The 19,493-nt window shown below is 37.6% G+C and overlaps 1 long non-coding RNA gene across 2 annotated transcripts in view; it reads left to right on the top strand.

The window, feature by feature from the left end:
- Window positions 1-18,277, top strand: part of LOC139166558 (uncharacterized) — a 189,056-nt gene extending 170,779 nt beyond the window's left edge. For both annotated transcript variants that reach the window (XR_011558978.1, XR_011558977.1), the window contains one exon: window positions 17,591-18,277. This is a non-coding gene — a long non-coding RNA (uncharacterized lncRNA). The remainder of the gene's footprint in view (window positions 1-17,590) is intronic.
- The last annotated feature ends 1,216 nt before the right edge of the window (window positions 18,278-19,493 follow it).

Raw genomic sequence — 19,493 nt, 5'->3', positions numbered from 1 at the left:
AGTAATGCCTTTGTGATTCTTTTACATTCTCTTTTTGATACTATCTACTTGTCAAAGCATTATCCCAGAACTTGGTAATAAATCTTTTCTTAGAGATTCGAAGCTGCATTTAGGAGCTAGCTACAGGGACTTTGAATCATGTCTTTCTCCCATCTTTACATAGACTTCTTCTCAACATTTGATATGGAGGACGCTGGCATCATGTTTTCATAACAATTATGTCTGGTCTTACTCTTAGCCTTCCAGGCAGACTGGACATATATACCTGTTCTGCCGGCGTGTCTCAACCACCCGTAATTACAGGCAAACTAGTCCAGGAAGACACACACCACACAATAAAAGGAAAACCCAAGTTTTTATAAACAGAAAGACAGAAACAGCTCCCTTTTTAAATATCAAATGGATTTTCTGGTACACACAAGGCACAGGTAAAATGCAGTCCAATTGCTCACCCAATGACTGGGAAATTGAGTCCAATTCCAAAGTCCAGAGAGTCCACACACACAATCCTGAAGAGCAAAAACCACAATCTTGACGAAACAATGAATCAGATAAACTGCAAGGAGGCTAAAACACCAGGCTGCACTTTTATCTGTAGCACTAATTACAGCAGCCCCACCCAACCACAGGTGACCTCATTTTCTCTTGCAATAATCCTTCAGTTGTTGTCTGCTATGCATCACTCTACCCATGCGTGGATGTGTCATTAATTCTTGTTCAGAATCCAGGGATGATACAGATGACTGATCTCCTCCTGGGCTGTCTGCCAAACTCCCCTCTTCCCTGTCACTCACACTTCCTTGGTCAGAGGAGACTTCGTCGGCAGATTCTACTGGGAGCAAAACAGGCCTGCGGCATCTGGATGTCTCCCCCACATCCACCTCCAAATTCCTTGGGGCAGGAGCTGGGTCAGAGCTAACCACAACATATACCCTATGGCTTTTGTATGCCTTTAGAAATAGATATATCAGGTGTTTCACCTTTTTAAATTTAAATATACTACACAAGAAGCTGGATGTTCAGGAATTAATGATATGTAGATTGAAAGAGGATATGCAACAAATAAAATGTCTAAAAGAGAAAGCAATACTTTTAACTCAGAGTATAGCAGTGCTATAATAAATAATAAAATAATAAATAAACTGTAATCTTATTTTACCTTTTCCTTTTATTGCAGATGGATCCAAGAAGAACAGAAGATTTCAGGCCTCTGCCCTCCGTGGGTATAGCCTGCATCCTATTTACTCCTCAGGGCCTCTGCTCTCAGCAAGCACTGCCCAGGGGTCCGTGGCTCAATTGGCTGGGTCCCTGCCTCCGTGGCCATACCGCTGACAGCCTGGAGCCGTTGGAACAGGTCCATGACCTCTGTGACCAAACCTAAAGACAGGGTGGTTTCAGGAAGGCACAAGCTGCTCGAAATTCCCCCCCCCTTCTTCAGTCCTAGCCACATCAGGATGGGGACAGAGGAATGATCTTCCCCTCAGCGAGGCTAAGCAGCATCGGGGAAGACAAGGAGAGTGCTGAACGCTCCGAGGCAATTCGGGTGTGACCGCCTTACAGCTTGTTCTGCCGGGCTCTCTGATAGGAGCCTCCCGAAAATTCAAGGGTACAAATTTCAAACACACACATGTTTGAAAATTGAAAACAATGTTCTTTATCACAAAATTCAAAATAAACAAAGCACTCTTTTTGTATTGCAAAGAGCACTCTTCCCAAAACAACCGGGTAGTCTGTACAATTTTCCTTATGCAGTCATTAAGTACTTAGCTAGCAGCTGTGAAGAAACTTCACACCCCTTCTTCTTCTAACAAAGTGAGACACACACACACACATTGCTCTGCTTTGTTTTCAAAGGCATGAAAAAGCAACAAAGTCCAGAAAACACAGCAGCTGCCCTTAAAGAAGCAGAGCGCAGAATTTGAGCTCTGGAGGCCCAACTGGAATCTGCTCAGAAACAGGCCCAGGCTCCAGTACCTCCTCAGCCTATTGCCTTGCCGGAATCTCATCCACTCTTCGACCCACTATTTTCATCTGCTTCCCCAGGGAGGATTTCTGCCTCCTTTGCATCTGTTAATAGTCAAGACATGTCTCCAGACCCTCAACCAATGACTGGGTCACCAGTAGACAATGTTTCCTAGGCCTGAGATCACCATACCGATTTTCCAGCCATGACCTCATCCCATTCAGGGCTTTCTAGGGGCCCAAAACCCTTCAGCCATGTTCACCCCCATGGCAGCAGGCCTGCGTACTGCTCAGGAACCATGGCAATCGATGCCAACATCCTTTCAAGACATGCTGGCCAGCATCTATTTGCATGGAATGGTGGTTGTGGCACAGCAAATGGCCAATTCCATGCCTGCCTGAACATCACACAAGGATCTGTGGACTTGTTTAGGTCTGTTGACGCGGCCTTTGGTCAGAGAGTGCTGCATAGGGTGTGTTAAACTCATGCGCCCCTGGTCCAGCCTTCTCCCACCCTGTCATCTTATCTTGGATATATCCCATGTTGGACTCTCCGCAGCAGTGCATTGGAGAAGGACCGTTAAACTTACCTGAACGGTCTTCTCGATGCACTGCAAGGAGAATCCAAATCCATCTGGCCATTTGGCCCAAGGGCACAGTTGTCGTTGATTCATAGTTTGGTTAATAAAGTTGTGGTTTTTTGCACTACTCCTTCATTTTTATTGACTGAGCTATTTGGGGTACCTACAGGGTATAGCTAATTATTATGCTAATTAAACTCAGTCCCTAACCAATAAGGTTACCCATGTTGGACTCTCCTTGAAGTGCATCAAGAAGACCGTTCAGGTAAGTTCAACGGTCCATTTATCTGTTTGAATGACACTATCTTTCCCACATTATATCATTACTTCATTATTTCTTCCTCTCCATAAAGACTGATTATGTCTTTTTACCACAATATTATTCTCTGGGGATACGAGGGCAGTGACTGTTCAAGTTAAAGGAAAACTGGAATGAATCAAACTCATTCTAAATATCAGCTATTGAAACATAGAAATCTAGTCTGCCCTTATACTATTTTTTGTATTTTATCTTAGGATGGATCTATGTTTATCCCAGGCATGTTTAAATTCACGTGGATTTACCAACCACGTCTGCTGGAAGTTTGTTCCAAGGATCTACTACTCTTTCAGTAAAATAATATTTTCTCATGTTGCTTTTGATCTTTCCCCCAACTAACTTCAGATTGTGTCCCCTTGTTCTTGTGTTCACTTTCCTATTAAAAACACTTCCATCCTGAACCTTATTTAACCCTTTGACATATTTAAATGTTTAGATCATGTTCCCCCTTTTTCTTCTGTCCTCCAGACTATACAGATTGAGTTCATTAAGTCTTTCCTGATATGTTTTATGCTTAAGACCTTCCACCATTCTTGTAGCCCGTCTTTGGACCCGTTCAATTTTGTCAATATCTTTTTGTAGGTGAGGTCTCCAGAACTGAACACAGTATTCCAAATGTGGTCTCACTAGCGCTCTATGTAGCGGGATCACAATCTCCCTCTTCCTGCTTGTTATACTTCTAGCTATGCAGCCAAGCATCCTACTTGATTTTTGTACCGCCCGACCACACTGCTCACCCATTTTGAGATCCATATTGCTCTAAGAATGTAGTCAGATAGCAAATGGAAGGGGTTTTCCCTCTATAACAGCTGTAATGCATGTTTCCAATGATCTATTAGAAATATTTCTATTTAGTATTAATTGATTAGAATGGTTTCAAGGCCACATACACAGACTTTGTCTCTCAAATTAGGCTACCATATACTCAATGGGTATGTATTCCTATGCTTCATACAACTGTATGATTCAGAAAACTGGGGCTGAGTTTTGGCAGAAAACAAAACACAGTAAGAGAAAATTAGAATAGAAAGAGGAAGATACTAAGTATACACGCCCCAAGTCTTCGGAGAGGGGCGGCATACAAATCTAATAAATTATTATTATTATTATTATTATTATTATTATTATTATTATTATACTTAGATACTAAGATACATGGTATCCTTCTGCGCCGGCTGGAGGGGTTGGGAGTGGGAGGCACTTTTCTTCAGTGGTTCTCCTCCTACCCCTCCGGTCAGTCGCAGTCAATGTTAGTGGGGGGTCAGAGGTCGACCTCTAGGTTTCTCCCTTATGGGGTGCCTCAGGGGTCGGTCCTTTCCCCCCTGCTATTTAATACCTACATGAAACTGTTGGGCGAGATCATACAAGGGCATGGGGTGAGGTATTATCAGTATGCGGATGATACTCAGTTGTACATCTTCACCCCATGTCCAGTCAACGAAGCAGTGGCTGTGATGTGCCAGTGCCTGGAGGCTGTTGGGGTCTGGATAGGTGTCAACAGACTCAAACTCAACCCTGATAAGTCGGAGTGGCTGTGGGTTTTGCCTCCCAAGGACAATTCCATCTGTCCATCCATCACCCTGGGGGGGAATCACTGACCCCTCAGAGAGGGTCCGCAACTTGGGCATCCTCCTTGATCCACAGCTCACATTAGAGAAACATCTTTCAGCTGTGGCGAGGGGGGCGTTTGCCTGGTGCACCAGTTGCTGCCCTATTTGGACCAGGAGTCACTGCTCACAGTCACTCATGCCCTCATCATCTCGAGGCTCGACTACTGTAACGCTCTCTACATGGGACAACCTTTGAAAAGTGTTTGGAAACTTCAGATCGTGCAGAATGCAGCTGCAAGAGCAATCATGGGCTTCCCTAGGTATGCCCATGTTACACCAACACTCCACAGTCTCCATTGGTTGCCGATCAGTTTCCAGTCACAATTCAAAGTGTTGGTTATGACCTATAAAGACCTTCATGGCATCGGACCAGAATATCTCCGAGACCGACTTCTGCCGCATGAATCCCAGTGACCGGTTAGGTCCCACAGAGTCAGCCTTCTCCAGGTCCCGTCAACCAAACAATGTCACTTGGCGGGACCCAGGGGAAGAGCCTTCTCTGTGGTGGCCCCAACCCTCTGGAATCAGCTCCCCCCAGAGATCAGAATTGCCCCCACCCTCCTTGCCTTTTGTAAGCTCCTTAAAACCCACCTCTGTCATCAGGCATGAGGGAATTGAGATATTTCTTCCCCCCAGGCCTATACAATTTATGTATGGTATATTTGTGTGCATGTTTGGTTTTTAATAATGGTTTTTAGTTATTTTAAATATTAGATTTGTTATATGTTGTTTTATTATTGTTGTTAGCCGCCCTGAGTCTACAGGAAGGGGCGGCATACAAATCTAATAAATAAATAAATAAAATAAATAAATAAATACTAAGAAAGAGACAGAGAGGATTTTTCTTAGTGTTGAAAATTTTCACCATGAAACTGGCTTTAAAACATAAAAAAACCTGTGAATTTAGAAACCAGATAAATAAATAAGTAGCGATAGTCTGCTTTATATCAAACCGCAAATTTGAGCTAAAGTTGTTTACCGGTATATTCTTTCATTCACTTGTTTTATTATTATTTATAATTTTGTTATCATTCATATCTCTATAGCTATAACATTTTGTTCTTTTGTTAGTTCATGGCTAATAGCCTAAAACCAACTTGGCAAAACATAGGCTTTTATATAAAAATACTTCTCAATTATTTTGTTAGGAAAACTTGCTGACATCCTATTTGTGGTACAGATATAAAAAGATTAATGTTTATTACTGTGTCACTTTTCTTAAGTAATAAGAGCTTCTTCTCAAATTATTATGGTTATAATAAGGAGCCTTCTAAATTGCTATTTTTAATATGAAAAGAAGGGAAAACCATTCAAATCATGGAGCAAATAAAACTAAAATATAAATATAAAATAACTTTTGCTTTTCTTTTAGTGTAACCCAGTACTTGATGTGCTAAATACTTTAAGACAAAATTTAGTTATTGCCCTTTTCCCCACCCCATTGGGCACATCTCATCTAGATACCTCTTTTGTAGGTATCTTATATATTTGTCTAGGATATGCTGACAATGAGGCTATGGGAGAAGTAAGATAAAATATGTGCAGCTGTTCCACTTTAATTCTAAGGCAATGTTCTAGCCAATTCAATGACTACAAGCACTATCCTAAAATTAAAGCATCTGTAGTTTCTCTTCTTACTGCTCCTGTCTCTTGAATAAAATAATTCAATCATATGACAATCCTATGATATGAATGCTCTTCATTATGTCCAAGTGACACTGAGTCTTTTAAGTATACCCAGTTCAGTGCATTGAAACACAAACACAGGTTCCTCGATAACACATGGACATAAGAATTCACAAGTTATTACTCACTACTGACAACTATTCCACCTTTCCCCACTACTGTTATTCTATCTGCTAATCCAGCTATTTCTTGTGAATCCTAGTACTCCTACTCCTAGTACTCCTATTCTGTGAGTACTATTAGAGAAAGTTGTCTGTTTTAGGCTGCTAGATTTTAGAGCTAATGTCCCGGATCTGGCTGTGCTTAAGGAGAAAGGATTAAAGCAATAAGCATGCTTGCCATTTTCCGGACAGCCTGCTGTCTCATATCAACTTATTTATTTGTAAAGAAAAAATTAAAAATGCTTTATATTGTAAAAAAAAATAAGCTAAATCTGGATACTTAATGTTCCACATAAGGTCTCTCATTTGTTTGGAACAAGTCTTCTGTGACCCTATGACATTGGCTGTGCTGGATAAATAGGCTGATTTATTTTTGGTTCAGTTGCAATCTATTTGAAATTGCAGGAAAATTAAGTTTTCTTTTAAATTCTTTTAAATGCTCTGAGGCAATGAATGCTTACTTAATTAGAGGAACTCAAACTTTATGCCATTTCCACCATGAGCTTCGGCTGCCCTAGCAATCCTTTCAAGGGAAAAGATGGCTTCAACCTTCCCACAATTTTTTTAAAAAACTTTTATTCATTTATTTTGCATTAAGGACGGCTGGTGTGCACCTGTGCATGTTATATTTTATTTTATTTCAGTTTTGTTGAAGGAAGGGAATTTGTTTATTCTGGAGCTGCAGTTCAGGGCATGGGAAAGATTTTTTGGTTCTCCTTCTCAGTGTTACAAGATTGGCAGAAAAGTTGATAATGGATTGAATTCTAACTGTTTCTAATTGGAAAGATAATACAGAGAGGGCGAGTAATTGTTTATAAATTAGATCTAATTGACATTAATACCTAAAGTTGTAATTTTAAACATAGTATTGTGAATTTCATGCTCTTTAAATGTCACACAAAAATGTTTAAACCTTCAATTGCAAACAGAAAAGTAATGCTTTACATTGAAATCATATGTGATTTTCTAAGTATCATTAATTAAGATATTAATGAATTTTCCATCACCAATGTTGCAACTGATCGTTGGGTTATCATTGTATCATTAGTCACTTTAAAAAATCATATTTGCTACAGACAAACTCTGGCAAATTCTCAAAACCACTACCTTATCTGAGTGCATATATAGTACAGTATAGTATAGTACTATATAGTACTATCTCCTACGCTGCTAATTATGTATTGTGCACTACCAATACTAAAGCATATGGTTGGAGTGTTTTTATCTTGTACTGTCCTAAAAAGAGTCAGAAGTCAATGCCCTTTTTCTTTCATATTTATTTTTCCCCTTGTATTTCACACCCCTTTCCCCTGTTCCCCTTCCTTCCCTTAATTTCCTATTATTTCTTATTTTATTTGTATTGTATGTAATAAAATAAAACCTTAATAACTGAATAAAGAAAAATCTACTTCTCTTTTGCTATCTACCAGTTGTCCATGTATTTATTGTCCTGATGTAGTACTATAGTCTTACCAGAATTTATACAGTATGTAAGCTTTGCAATGTTTGTAAAAGCTTACTTATAAAAAAAATTACCATATTTTTGCTCCATAAGATGCAGTTTTTTTCCTCCCAAAGTAGGATGAAAAATCAGCCCCATCTTATGGAGCGAAGATGCAGGCAGGGAGGGGGGGAGGCGCTGGAGTAGAGGGGGGGCGGCGATATCCCAGCAGCCAGCTTCCAAGCCGCATTCGCCTTCCTCCTCCGCCGCCAGCCGGAGCGAGCTGCTGGGCTGCGTGTGGCGGGAGAAGCCCGGACAACGCCGGAGCGCTGGGCAGCACTACCGCCGCCGCCGCCGCCGTGGGGAGAGGCGGACATGTGAGCTGGCGGCATTGGGCTTGGTGGAAAGTCCGGGGGCAGCTCCAGCGACTCCCCTCCCATGGCTGCTGTTGAGGCGGCAGTGAGAAGCCCGGACAACGCCGGAGCGCTGGGCAGCACTACCGCCGCCGCGGGGAGAGGCGGGCATGTGGGCTGGCGGCATTGGGCTTGTGGAAAGTCCGGGGGCAGCTCCAGCAACTCCCCTCCCGTGGCTGCTGTTGAGGCGGCAGTGAGAAGCCCGGACAACACCGGAGCGCTGGGCAGCACTACCGCCGCCGTCGCCGCGGGGAGAGGCGGGCATGTGGGCTGGCGGCATTGGGCTTGTGGAAAGTCCGGGGGCAGCTCCAGCGACTCCCCTCCCGTGGCTGCTGTTGAGGCGGCAGCGGCGTCCGCCTCCGGCGCGCGGCTCTCTCTCCATTCTTCTCTTTCCCCCTCTCGGGCTCCGAATGCGGCGGCGGGAAGAGGAAACGAGGCGCAAGGCAGCGCGTCTGTAGGAACCGGTGGTGGGGCGCCGTTGTTGTCCTCACGGCGCAAAGCCACACAGTCCCAGATCGCTTGCTTTCCCGGCCAGCAAGCCGGCTGCCTGGGAAAGCATTTTTCAAATGCGCTGTTATTGTAATAAATATTTTAGCCCACTTTTTGGCTCAAAATATTTTTATTCTATTTTCCTCCTCTAAAATCTAGGTGCGTCTTATCAGCAGGTGCGTCTTATAGAGCGAAAAATATGGTATGTGTCATACAGAATCCACAGCTTACCGACCAATTATGTGAATATGCAAAAAACAATAAAAATCAGATACAGTATTTTTTTTAAAAAAAATAATTTATTGGTTTATTTACTAAATTAACAAGAAACAAAAAATACATAAAAGAAAACGTGCCCAACACCAAAAAAAAACCCCACCATCATTTAGGGGGTTATATTATTTACAATAAGTTTCAATTTCTTCTTTAGCTCCGGTTTACATTTCTTTACATACAAAAAGTGATTGGAATTTATTTTTCACATTGTCGTCATAAATTCTACTTAAGATATAATTTTTCACCTTATTCCATCGTGCCATCAGCTTCTCCAATTTATTTTCATCAAAGTTATTTAATCTTATTTCCATAATTTTGAAGTGAATGTGGTCCACCATGTACCAGTACCAATTCTGGATTGTCCATTTATTACTATCTTTCCACCCTAATACCACTACTGCTTGAGCGCTTTCCAAAGCTGCTGTTTTGATTTCTTTAAATTCTCGTAATTCCCCATATTTAACTAATATTGCTAATTCTTTTGTAATTATCCAATTAATGTTTAGCATATTATTTATTTCATTCTGTACTTTCTTCCAAAATTTTTGAACTTCAACACATTCCCAGAGCATATGCATAAAAACTCCTTTTATTTGGTAAACATGCCAGCAATTTCCTTTCCCTTTCCTCTGGAAGTGTGCTAGTTTTACTGGCGTGAAATATGTTACTTTATTGTTGCTATCAGAAATTTAAAGAAATTTCTGCCAGCTCCAAATACTGATTATTACATTAGTTTCTAATCCAGCTGTTTAGTTCCCTTATTAAACTTTTTTGATGGACAGAATGTAGATAAATTATTATGTAGCAAATAAATTATTTACTTTCTTGATGGTAGGTAAGTGCTCATCTTACATGTACCTTTAGACCTGAGATGCAAAATCACTATGGGCTTATATTCTGACATAAATTCTATTCCCTGCACTTTGAGATATTTTCAATCCATATAGTAAGTTTACGTTTGTAGGAGTCCTAAAAACTACTACAATAAATGGGGGAAATTTACTTGGCCCTGGAAAAGAATTGCCCTAGAGTGGTCTATTTATTTAACTAGATGGTGTATTGGAACATATCATAGAGTTTGATAGATAGACTAGAGATGGAACAGCTCAGCTGAATTTGATTTTTATTAGCTAGCTTGTGACAAGAGTTAGGATACTATTTGCATTATTTCTGAAGGTAATCCAGAAACAAAATAAAGCTGCTGAAACTAACAAATAGAATAGAATAGAATAGAATTTGTATTGGCCAAGTGTGATTGGACACACAAGGAATTTGTCTTGGTGCATATGCTCTCAGCGTACATAAAATAAAATATACATTTGTCAAGAATCTTGTTAAACATAGACATTTTTTTTTGAATGAAAACAAGCTTGAGAAGTTATTTGATTTAAAAGTAATCTATGAAAAGAAAGGTAAGATATATTTATCGGTGTGTTAACAGCAGAAAGGTGTTGATTTTGCTTTCCACACCCAGATTAGGCATGACTATTGACAATTAGCTTTTTCTAATCTTACCCTTTTATTTATTTTATTTTATTTATTGATTTTGTCCAATACACAATGAGGGTTTTAGTGGGTATACACATAGTAAAATACATAATGAAGGTTATAGAGGATATACTCATAGTACAATATATCTAAGAAAGAATAGAAGAGAAGATATAGGAATAAAACATATCAATGAAAGAATAGAAGAAGAGATATAGGAATAGGAGAAAGGTATAGGAGATATTGGAGAGCAATAGGACAGGGGACAGAAGGCACTCTAGTGCACTTTTGCTTGCTCTTAACTATATTTTTCATATCAAGAACATGGGAGAACAATAAAATTTCCTGTGTTGTTCCCAAACTTTATTTAGAATTGTAATTAGCACCTGTTCTGACTCATTACATAAAGACTCCTATAAAATGGAGTAGCTTTGTGTTTTGGCTCTCCAGGTCCAGATGATATTCCTTTATTGAATCTGGATTGAGCTGGTGCACAATTTGTGAGTCCCCCTGGACCCATGGCTCCAGTTCCGGTAATTTTGGGGTAATGGGGCCCTTGCACAGATTTATCTGGTGTGCCAATTGCACCTTCCAGAACCGGGAGGCCTTGCTCATAGTTATTCATGCCTTGATCACTTCTAATTTGGATTACTGCAAAAAAAATTATAAGATGTTGCCTTTAAAGAAAGGCAATTGGTTTAGAATGCAGGGCTATATGCAATGTCTCTAGGTTTACACATATATCATCTCTGTTGCACAAGATGCACTAACTTCTTGTTTTCTTCTGGGTGCAAGGTTACAATCCTCTCTAGTTCTTTCTTCAGGCTCTGGTATATATATTCCCTCTCATTCCATGTCATGAATAGAAGCAGGTACTGACCAATCAATCAATCAATCATCAGAATACTAGACAAGGACTAGAAAATAATGATAGTAATAAGTTAACAGGGTCAATTGACAGCAATATTATTTTATTTTATTTATGTATTTCATTTGTCAAGCATGTTTAAAATTTCAAGTTTGGTAGCATAAGATATTCTGTTGTGAGCAGAGGAGTGGAGTACTCTTCTTACAAAATACCTCTAGACTTGCTCAATTGTATTAATGCCCAATATACAGTGTGGGTTCCAGGCAGATGTATATTCAACAATTGGTCTGGCAAAGATTTTGTATTCCCCAGTTTGCAATTCAATATTACTTGAAAAGAAGATACGCCAGATTAGGTTAACAACTCTTAATGCCTTTTTGGCAATGCTGTTACAGTGAGCTCTGGAACTTAGATCATTTGAATGTCCTTGACAGAATGAGAGTTATATTCGCCTAGCTGGTATTTGAGGTCCTGTTTTTTGGGTTTTTTTGCCAATATGTAAGAGAGAGTATTTGTTGGATGATATAGGAAGTTGCCAATTGTTTGACCATTGTGACATATAGTCAAGGTCTCTTTGTAGGGCAGCAGCATTGTTGGTGGTGTCATCAACGAAGAGAACACAATTGCTTATAATATGATTGCAAAGGTCATTTATGTAAAGTATAAAGAGTGTGGATCCTAAAACACTTCCTTGAGGGACACTGTTGTGAACAGGTGCATGATTTGATAGGGCCCTCTCTATTTTGACTACTTGTTGCCAGTTTGACAGGGATGCAACTATCCATTTATGCAGGGATCTGGAATTAAGTAGGAGAATGAAGAGCTGGAGAAAGCCCTGAAGTAGAATGTGAAAAGTAAAGGCAAAGGTGGTCCCAACTGTGGTAGGAATAAGCTGGATTCTGGGGACAACATCAGTGCTCTTTGTCTAGAAAACTGCAGTACTGGGACTAGCTAAATCTCAAAGTCCAGGTCTTTCCCAATTTTGATCTCCCAATTCATACAGTTAGCAAAACTTTATTTTTCAGTATTGTGTCAAATATATTATTGCTCCTGTCACCATATCTTTTAGCAACTGATTATGTTTTGCCTTTATAATATGTAGAATTATTGTTAATAAGAATATGATTTCTGTTCAAGTCTTATTTTTAAAACTTTGTAAATATTTTGATGTATTTCTATTATATTGATTTTTTTTGCAAAACCACCTCATGACAAAATATTCTTTGCTCTTTATTATGCATCTTCAACATGTATTATATTATTTATCCATACCAGTAATTATTGACAGAGATATATACTATCTATAAATCATTTTGTACAAATTTTTAAATTAGCGGTTCCTACGTATCTTATTACTTACACATCATTTTTACTACACCATTTTAAATAATTTTAAATTTTTAAAATTTTAAATTAATTTTTTTATTATACTTTGTTAATTATGTTTATTGCAATTATAATTTTATTATATGAATTGTAAGTCTTAGGAAATACAGAAGAGAATATTTAAAAATATTTTTATTTATCTAGAAAAATAAATAAATGCCAAGAAGGTGATTTGTGGGAACTAGGAACAGAATATCCCCGCAAAGAACGAATTCCATAAAAGTTAAATACACTGAATTCTTCCTCTTTGCTAGTTATTGCTAAAAGTTATATATGCCTATTTTGTGCTTTCTCAGGACAAGTGAAAGCTGGTTGCCACCAAATAAAATGACTGAGCTAAACAAATCTAGTAGCCTTTACTGCCAAGTTTTATAAAGTAATTAGTAAGCATGAGAAGTTTATTCTAGACTTCTTCTGTCAATTTCTACTGATCTGGAGAAACCAATAAACAGCAGTGAGAGGGGAAATACAGCACATTGATAAAAGTCAGGTTCTGACTGTATAGTGTGCAGCTCAAACAGCTTTAATTGGATTAATCTACATAGTGCTAAGAGTACAATTTAAGCAATTATGTGCACAACTGCTCCATCTAAAGACTTAGAGATTAAAGAAAGATGCCAGCTTTTTCACACCCATGCATATATTGTTAGATTATGACTTTGTGTTAGATTGCTTGTTATAACATTGTAGGGCTACCCAGTGGTGGATTGGTCCTACCTCCTACTCCTGATGCGCTGTGCATGCAGCATGAGAGTCTTGCATGCATGTGCAGGCTACACTTGCATGCTGTGTATGGCCCCAGTGTGGGTTTGCTTCCGAGCATGCACAGGAAGCAAAAATATACTGAAAATATATACCGGCCATTTTTTTGCTTCTGCACATGTAAGATTTTACTTCTGTGCATGCACAGGAAGCAAAAGATAAAAAATATAAGGAAAAGATGGTGACAACCAAAGGACTGGCACTGGAACACTCACATGCAAATTGCGCAATCTGGCGGCCACTACTAGTGCGCAGTCTCTTACTGCATCAGTAGCAATCCATCCCTGGGGCTATCTTAATGGTTTTACTGTGAGTCTTTCATTGTCTGTTTAACGTTTTGTTATTTACCATGGTTGTTTTATGACTGTTCAATCCTGTTAACGGCTGAAAATCCTGTGGGACTTGTCAATATTTAATTGCAATAAGCAGAATGAAAGCATTTTTTACAGAACTATTTCAATGCTAATGAAACCAAAGCATTAAAAATATGGAAGGAAATCCTATAATTTCAGATCCTACTCTAAAGTTAGGCTCAAGTGAGCTATTTTTTTCTAAGACAACAGTATATTTCACTAATTAGCAGTGATTGTGAACTACCTATTTTATTTGTAAGTGTATATATGCTTGGAAATGTAAGATAACATTATCGATTTGTTAAAAGGAATCATTGTGAAACATTATTGTGAAAATAATGTTTCACTATTATGTCTAAGTATTTTTATTTTTATTTGTGTTGAATGCTTGTATACAGCAGAGAAAGGGCTGGTTTTGATGTTACAGTTAAATCAGACCACCAAGAAAATTAGTATAGGTTAACTGAATATTAAGTATGATTTTTATCTTTCTATTTGCCATTTTGGTTAACACATAAGGCAGGGGAGACATAACTAAGTACATATATTTGTGGTTTCAGTGATTGAGAAAAGCCAAACATAGCCAAATGTATTGGGAAAAATATTATCCAAAAAAAGATTGGCTTAATTGAGTAATTATGTCTATAAGAAATTATGTCATACAATACCTAATAGAGCTGTATAAGCAGGAAGAGGAGAGAAAGGTAGAGGTAGGGAGTGCAAAAGACAGACTGATGAAAAGGAGTGAAAAAGTGGTGCAAAATAGGATACTGGCTTATGATTGATTTAAAAATTTATGTATATGTATATTATTGATATACATATCTACAAATCTCAATATGTGGAATGACACAGTCTATATTCTTTCACATTCACATTTAATGGATCTAAAAATAGATAAGCTACCAGAGTCAAAAGGCTCTTAAACTGCATTTTTCAGAATTATATGAACTGGCTCAATTTGTTGACCACAACATATCCATGAATAACCATATCCATTAATTCCAGAAGAGCACTTTTAGCAGTAGTTATAAGAATAATTGTATATATGTCCTTAAAGTTCAAGTAATACAGAGTAACCTTCCCTATCCAAGAGCCTTGGAAAGAATCATTGGTCGCAAAAGATGAAATTAGTATATTCCACTGCTAGTTGGCATTTATATCCAAAGAAACATTCAAAGAATCGTAGCCTTCCATTAAAATGAAGCCTTCTGTGAACATAATATACTAGTTGGGAGCATATATATATTTTAAATCTATTATTTCCAATCATAAATTAGTTTGGTTAACTAATAAGATATAAACAAGCTTATCATGGTTTCTTCCCTTGCACATCAGCTGATCTAAGTTTGCCTATTTGTAGTTTTCTGTTCTTTAAAATATTGATCATGCTAATCTCAGTTGGAATCTTCGTATGCTAGTGATGTCAATAATTAGGCAACCAGAATAACAAAATAACACAGTGGGAAGGGACCTTATTCTGGCCCAGCACCGAGCCCCAAATAATTACGCAACAAGTTGTCTTGGGTGACATCTGTGAAAATAAATCAGGTGCTCAGGCATGAAAATGTGTGACTCAGACACTATACTTTTCCGCCCACATTGAAAAAAAATTAGAGGGAACATTGATTACACTTGCTCCTAAACTGATATAAGCTTTTAATACTTTTATTGTTATAAACATACAGTACTTGTATAAATATACAGTATATATACTATACTATACACTATATACAGGCCTTTTGGTTGTGTACACTATAGCCTCTATGGCTGTACAATGTGCTTTTAATCTTTGCCTTCTACCTTACCTTTTTATATATATTCTATTCCAATGGTTTTCATACACATTGGACAAGCTTTAAGAATGCATGAATAAAGCAAAGGTTATTTGAGGATATGTGCAAAAAGAAAAAGCTTATGTGCAAAATGTTTAGATAATTTCCACAGGATCAGCTTCCAATTTCAACAATTCAAAGATCTAAGATCTGGGGAAGATCAACATCTAATCACATTGGAACTGGGAGTGGGGGGAACGGAAACTACACTAGAAGTATTAGAGCTAAAAGGCCAGTTATAAAATACTAAGCTAGCATAAACTGACACAAATGTATTGGAATATGTGCTGACATAACAGTAATCCACTTCATCAGATTCATGACTGGCACTAGGCTCGAGGGAAATGTAGATAGTAAAATTATTGGCTGGAGAAGATCCAGGCACTGATAGTTGGAATGGCTGTGCACATAGCAATTGTTGAATATGAAATTAACTTGTACTACTAAAGGGTTTAAAAGCGGTAGTAAATAAAAATGTCCTCTCTGTACCTTCTGCAATTCATTTCTTTTAATATCTCCTCCATATCCAAGTTGGACAATCAGGATTTTTAACACCTATTTCAGTATAAACTTGATCGACCACTTATTAAAAGTTCATGTATTCTAGTGCCCTAATGAATCTGTTGCTTGCTGCAAACTCTAATAATTACCAATTGATCAGTTGTGACAATATTATATACTTATAATTTATGTATGGTCATTGCGCCTTAGCTTGTTAGTGAAAAACAAAGAGTTCCCAAGGAAACCATATGCAAACAATTATTTAGACTACTATTTATTGAACCAAGTAAGATTAAATATGGTTTATTACAATAGTTTCATTGAGTTATAGTTTAAGTATATAATAGTAAATTGTGTTTGATATAAAATCAAGAAATGGATATTTTCAAAATATCTTAATGATAGCATAGTCAAAAAGAGAGAAGCAGAAGTCTCCTCGTGGCTGCTCAACCAAACAATTGGAAATGAAGACTTACATATTGCATAATTGTGTGTCTGTGTTTTCAATTTTAGTTAAATAAATCATATAATGATATGGTTTACACAGCTGGCTACCCTGTAACCAAACCATGAGAAAAGCTTTTCTTGACAATGGAATGGAATGGAATGGAGCGGAATGGAATAGAACGGAACAGAACAGAACAGCTTTTTTGGCCAAATATGATTAGACACAAAAGGACTTTATGTCTGGTTCAGAATTGTCAGATTGTAAATTATCACATTGTGAATCCATCAGAACTATCAGCGATGTGCCTAAATCAAATAATAGAATTAGGTGAAAATTATGACTCTTTAATATGATAAATCAATGTGTAAGTCACAGAAGGTAGACAAATTAATCCAGATTAAAGAGCTAAATTTTCTTCTAATGAAATAACATACATTATATATTTCCTTATTAGACTCTAAAGTCAGATTGGAAATGAGGACCTTAAGGGTTATAGATGTCAAATATGATTGGATTCAAGAAGAGCCTTTATAGAAGGGGCTAGACCACAGATTCAAGACTACTGGCATCACCTCCTCACGCAAAGGGACAATGACAATCTCTTGGCTTCAACACACCATGCCAACCCCAGTTTTTGAGATTAGACAATGGTTTAATATTTATTATTTATTTATTTATTTATTTATTATCTCCTATCTACTTCCTCAAAGTCTACAGGCTAAAGAGAATCCCAGATGATAATATGTCAAGATGTTGCCTCTGCCACCCCCTACATCCCATCCATGAGAACTATGATAAACAACTTTGGCAGCAAAGTGCTGAGAAAAATAGTCACAGTGATAGGTGAAAGATCTCCCTGTTCAATTTCCTTAAGACAGAAAGATAGTACACTAAACAAAGTTGCTGGCTGATGGCCCAACAACAAAAGACAAATAGATCCACTTTAATTTACTGCCAAGTGTATGTACATAGCTTTTTAAAATTGGGTTTGCATTTTGTCTTCCCCGACAGTGTGCTAGATGTCTCTCCTGTTATCTCTTGTCCCAAAGAGCCTCAACAAACCAAGGAACAACTGGAATAAGTGAAAGAAGATATGCTACTCAGCAACCATTTCAACAACAATGCAAGTTTCTCTCATTACTAGTAAAAAATCAGAAAAATTAATGGAAGTATCACCAAATTTACAAGGAAAGTTTCACATGTCTGCTGGAAGACATCTGCATCAATGAGGCATATGAAGCAAACTATTAAAATTAGGTTAGTTTCTAATACTTCTTACAATATGCTTGGGATGTGGAAAAATGGAAACCAATAGCTACAGAACTAAACTCTACAAACCTGTTTTAAATTAAAACCTCACCTTTCTGCCTATTCACTGATACCTTGAGACAAGAAACAAACCAGAACACATATACTCTATCATGTCTAACAATACTAAAGAATAAAATCTTCTTGGCTATTGTTTTTGTGTGAACCACAAAAGTATTGTCAGAAAAAGTGTTGAATATTCATTACTTGTTGTAAATAGTTTAAATTTAAACGTTGCGTTTGATTGGTTGCTGGTTTGAGCGGGAGATTTGTTTGAGTGTCAGTTTCTTTAAGCGTGAAAAAGAAACAATATAAAAGGGGAAATGCGGAGCCGTTTTTATTCATCCTGCACTAATGAGTACTTGGCTTACAATGCAGCGACCCTTGTTGTGAAGATAATAAAAAACGTTTATTGGACCTCGAGTGCTTCAACTCAATTTATTTCAGAAAGGTACAATTCAGAGTACAATTAGAAAACCAAGTGAGTTTATACTCAGGATAATTCCGAGTATTTTCTGTATTAATTTCATAACAGATAAAGTGCCAGGAGAATCATTTGGGATAATAGTACAAGGAAGGGCAGTTAATTTTTATTGTGAATACTTTTTTGAAATTATACCTAGCAGTCAGAAATATAAATATTGGTTGGGTAAATATTTCATAGCATAAATAGCAGTTTTGAGCATCTTAATTATTCTTTTGCAGTCTCCATAGAGTCTTCTGGCTTTCATAAGCAGAGCAGCATGACGGTAACTGGGGAAAATCAAAGACATTTCTAAGATACCATTTTAGATTCAATATAAAAATATTTGGACTATCTTTCTTAACAACTGATGTTGAATCTAATTTTTGTTTCTATTTTGGCAAGTTGGCAATTGAGAGATAAGTGTTTCTCTTTGCAATGAATCTGGGCAGTTCAATTATCTGCTTATTATTGGGTTATTTTATTTTCTGATCCTACAAATGCAAAGCTGAATATAAATATTTACAGTTCCTGAAAACAGTATTCTTCCTGCAGGATCAAGAAGTGTTTTTCTGGTAATGAAAATGGACTATTTTGACAGTTACACTCCTTCCAAACACTGGAATATTTACAATCCCATATTATTTCTAATTAGTTTTTTTTTATTTAGTGCACCACCCAAATTAATCTGCAATTTTGTTCATGAAAAAATTGTACGCGTTGGTTTCCCTATTTTTGGTGTGTTTTCTTAGAGCTAGGGTCATATGGGTAAGGTTGATTTTATATTTCTAAAAAATGTAAGATTGGTCACTGCATTTCCCCCTCCCTCCCCAATCCATCCTAGCTATAATATGAAAACTGTGTAACATCTAAGAGGGCCTAATCCAATTAAGCTTTCAGTCTTCAATATCCTCTTTTAATGATGTGGCAACATGCAGACTTTGAGACTATATTAAATCTGCTTTCTTGCTCTTCACTTCCTTTCCACATCCAATTTTCTCCCTATCTGCTGCTATCTTTACCATCCAGGCTGGTAAAGAGATTTCTAGAGATCTCTAAAGGTTGATTATAATTTTGTAAGAAGTTTGGACTACATCAAGGTATTAACCTACTGAAAATTGGGGATTTATTTATTTCATTAGT

This window comes from Erythrolamprus reginae, chromosome 4, assembly GCF_031021105.1.
Source record: "Erythrolamprus reginae isolate rEryReg1 chromosome 4, rEryReg1.hap1, whole genome shotgun sequence".
NCBI classification, from domain to species: domain Eukaryota; kingdom Metazoa; phylum Chordata; class Lepidosauria; order Squamata; family Dipsadidae; genus Erythrolamprus; species Erythrolamprus reginae.
The sequence above is the reverse complement of the archived record's forward strand: the minus strand, read 5'-3'. Positions and strand labels throughout refer to the sequence as shown.